We start from the raw sequence: 4,642 nt of genomic DNA, 5'->3' as shown, positions 1-4,642 counted from the left end.
ATAACTACCAAAGAAAACTGCCAAGAAAACCATCGTCATATAGGATAATCGACACACCAAGCACCAACTACACCAACTACAAAGCACCCAGAACAGCAGAAAGGCCACGATCACAGCAGCAGTAGAAAATATAACGTTACCGACGCCACGCTAAAGTGACGAGATTAACAGCGACGAATCCGGAGACTCGGCACAATCCAAAGGACAGGATAACCCGGAAAAGGGCGAACCTCAGCACCCGCCAAGCGACGCCACAAATCTCTCCATCACCCACCCGGAAGAAAGGGGGGGATGTAACGAACCATGGATCCCATGGTTTGTCACAAGCAGACGACGCAGCCAACGCTACTCCCAGGTGAAGCGATCAACACCCAGCAAAAATGCAAGCTCAGCACACGCCAAAGGACAGGTGACCAGCACAAGGGGCTTACGCAATAAGTACCTAAAATAATATTAAATAAATAAATATTCCTAACAATATATATTCCCGAAGTGCCAACGAAATTCCTTTCCCACGGTACCGGTGCACACCGATCACCTTACCTGGGACATTGGACACTTGTTGGGAGGCGATTGCTTAGGTAACCCTCGATTACCGGGCAAACCCCCCACATGCGCGAGCCAGTCAGCAGTCTCCGACTTTCCTTACCGGGAATATTGGACACTGACTGCAGGGCTAATGATTAGGTAACCTTCTGTTACCGATCAGCCCGTCTGCACGCGCAGACTATAATTCGGCAATATATATTTATGTAAGAACCCTTCCCACATTCTGAAGTAGAAATAAGATATCTGAAAGACATTCATGGGAAAATCGAAGGCCGGCCGATCTATAAAAAGGCAGCCCACCGGCCATCGATGGCAGTCAAACCACCATACGCGTCGTAGAACAATTAAACATAACATAGCCGGGTAGAATAATAATACGGAAGAATAAAGAAACCCATTAAAATTAAAAGAACCAAAAAGTGTTGTGATTTCTATTTCAGTTGCTGGCAAAGTTCCTGGTTTCCCTAAATAAAGTCCTGCGAATTATAAATAGCTTGTAATTCAGGACCCTGGACAGACTGATTCATACCTCAGCCTGATATAGGACTTTAAAAACTGAAGGAACGGAGGACGGCCGGAATCGCCGATAATATGGCGGTGTCGAAAGGAACGAAGCGACACGGAAAACGGATGGCACAGAAGGAAGAAAAAAGTACATATATAAGAATATATATATGTACCTATATCGCGGAACTCGGACTCTGCGGAAATTGGAAACACAAATCGCGAATGGAAGGGATTTGTGGAACACGGAAGTCGTACTTATCTTAGGATCCTCTGGTGGTGATGACGATGCGCCGATGCTTGAAGGCTGGATTCCTTATAGGGAAGGCGACGGAGAAAATCCGGCTCGAAGGACCAATGTTTAAGCGACGAGGCGTCTCAGAGTGTCCCACAGATAGAGTCCCAAGATAAGAACAATGCAAGTTCAAGTTCTTCAGTATATGGTATAATTCGGTATATATGTGCAAGTAGGATCGCGTGCAAACGGCCGTTTTGCATGTGAGTGTAAAAGCGAAGTAAAGTTAATGTAGAAGTCAGCTGCCGGCGGCTGTCAGCAGCGAGAGCGGGAGCGTGGTGAATCTGAGCGCGCGAGAGCGCGTCACCGGTGTGAAAAATGCTCATAAGCGTGAGAGCGAGGGCAAAAGCTTGCGTAGCTGGAATGCTAACAGTGGTGAGGCTGGAATGCCCACAGAGCTGTTGCCCCGCCAGCACCGTCCCCACTCTGAACAGCTGGAAATATGTTGCCGTTATGAAAACTGAAAAATCTTGCGCCTGACTTTTCGTTTTGAAAAGTAAATCACATATTTTTTTGTGAAAGTGAAAACCGTGAAAAACGCCCGCCTGTATATATAGGATTAGCACCACTAGTATTGACTTAGTGTAACCCAGTTACAAGCGTGTATAACCTGACTTAGTGCTTACCGCGATGGACTAAATGGACCCTTCCCGGAGCCCTTCTCGAACGGCAACGTGCTCATAACGATTGAGGGTATGTTAACCTCTACCGTTCGACCTAATTGTGAGAGCTAGGGGACCTCCAGGATGAATTTCCTCCCGCTTTGAGCCGGAAGGGAGTTCACTCCAACGGGACAAGCTTTGACCTGGATGTACTGATCCAACTTCCACATGCGTTTCCAGAAGAGGTTTAAACATTGCCCGTTTTGTTTTTCGCCGTTGATGTACCGAGGTCATTGACCCCACTACCTCGTCAGCTGCTGCTGCTAGTTGCGCAATGGACAAAGTTATCTGGTGGCGACTGCAGAAGCATCGAATTGTGACCTCGACCCAGCAGCTGATTAGGCTTAATGTGTTATTGTTGTGAAGATATTCCAGATATGAGAATCCGTTTTGTTTATCCAATTTTTGGCTCAAATTTAGTTTAATACGGCTAAACATTGTAAGCCAGTTGAACCAATATACCGAGAGGGACAAAAAATTCCTGTACATGGTTTAAGTCTGATAGGGATCATTTAAATTGGTACTAGTCCAGATTAATTTTCCAGTCATGCTTTTGGTTACCTAACCATCTATTCATCCAATCATCCAGCCATCTACACAACGAAAGATACGGAGAAAAATGTACTTTAAGTGTGTACAACCGTAATGGTTTCGGTACATGACAAATCATATGATAACATGAATCTTAGGTAACGTAATTTAATTGATTTTGATTTGGACTTTGGCCCATCCGGTTTAATCGCCTGCCCTTGAGCGGAAGCACTTTAAAATTTGGGAGTTATCTCTTGCATTCATACTAGTAGGAATTCTCTTAACGTTTACACTATTTCAACCTATTATTTTCATTTAAAATTACCTTATTGAATACCTAAACATATACATACATATCTATCGCTATGTAGCGGGCAAAAACCATGGGACGTTGAAGTCTCGCAAAATTATCGCAAATGGAATTAAAAATGAGTGAAAACTGGATAAGTCATAAAACTATAAAGTGTTTTTGGTTAGCAGTAGGATAGGTTAAAAATTCCCAACTGATTCTAGCTGTGAGGAGAAGAGGCGTAGAGGTTAACCGTGATCCCGAAGGCGTGTTTCTCCGGAGTGAGACTTGGTCATTACAGGTCGGCTGTGTTGACCTTAGCGCCGTCCCTACTTAAATAATAAATATGCGAACAAAATAAAATACGAATAAAATAGACGCGGGGGTCGGTACAAGACGATGTGCAAGAAGTGTTTGCAAGATCAAGACTGACTTCAAGGGTAGGCGGACAGAATTGCCCGTGCCCTAATACGAGCAAAAAATAGAGAGAACGATGGCAAAGCAAAGGAAAGAAAGAGATGAAGAGGCGAAAAAACTACCGCTACCATGAGTAATTATAAGCGGTTACAATATTTATATGCAGTGGGCAATGCAAATAGCAAACAAAAGGCGCCACTGGCTATTATTTAGGACCTTGTTGGGGAATTTCAGGCAGGGAAACCAGACAGATACCTTCTGCGAGCTACCGAAAACGAAATTTTCACTGCCACAAACTGAGCGACTAGTTATTTCATTTTTGTATCGTTTTCGGATCTGAATTCGATAGTTTTGACCGTTTCAGTTTCGTGTAACTCACGTTTGCAATATCGTTTACGAAGTTTTGTTTCACTGGGTACTGTGAGGAACATGGTTCCACACAGGGTTTCGAGGGTTAAGGTCGGAAAGGGTTTATCCGAGGATATCCGGCCGCGGCGAAATCACCCGGGGGGCTTAAGAAGGAGGAGCTCGTCCGGTGTGGCCAAGCCTTTGGCGTGCATCTGGACGGCACCGTGGATGAAATGCGGAAGACATTCAAGGAATCGATGAAGGCCCATGGGACGAAACCCGAATGGGCGGACTTGCTTGAGGCATGGGAAGGCATGGCGCCGGGCAGGCAAGGCCACGCCAGCACCCAGGGCTGACGACAAGCAAGGCGCACGGGAACACCTGGCGCTACCGGACGACATGGCGGCGGCGACACTGTGGAAAACGCTGACGGAAAAACAAAAGGAGCTCAGCCGACACCGACACGCAAGTCGAGATAGAAAGCGGGAGCCAGAGAGAACAGCGCCTGACATCCAAAACACGAGGCCGGCAAATCTGGATTACACCAGGGTGGTAAACAGGTGAGAGAGTTCTTGGAACTGGTCGAGTGGTCAGCCGAGACGTACGGGCTGAATCCGGATCTGATCCCAAGGGCGATGCCAGAGCTTCTAAAGGGGCGGGCGTTAATGTTGTTCGTGACGAACAATCGGCAGTGGTGAACGTGGAGAGACATCTCCGATAGTTTTCTGCCCAGAGGATACTTCGAGAAGTTACTACAAGAAGTGAAGGAAGCAAAAGTAGGGTGAAAAATTAGAATAGTTTTTCTAACAACGAAAACCGAAAGACTGTGGGTGGCGTAAAGTTTATTAAAGGAGCAGGGACGAAATATTTTGTGTGCGTTCCATCGAATTACAATTTTACGATTATATTCTAAAAACTTCATACATTTCGTTCTAAGCCTATCTAACCTACGGTGGCAAAGCGGGGCGAATTCTTCTTGAGCGAGCTTTTATTACGCTCCCGCCTTGCCCTAACCTACTTATACTAGACTTCAAACAATTCAAAATA

The sequence above is a fragment of the Drosophila obscura genome, unplaced genomic scaffold (assembly GCF_018151105.1).
Source record: "Drosophila obscura isolate BZ-5 IFL unplaced genomic scaffold, ASM1815110v1 contig_58, whole genome shotgun sequence".
Taxonomy (NCBI): Eukaryota; Metazoa; Arthropoda; class Insecta; order Diptera; family Drosophilidae; genus Drosophila; species Drosophila obscura.
The sequence above is the reverse complement of the archived record's forward strand: the minus strand, read 5'-3'. Positions refer to the sequence as shown.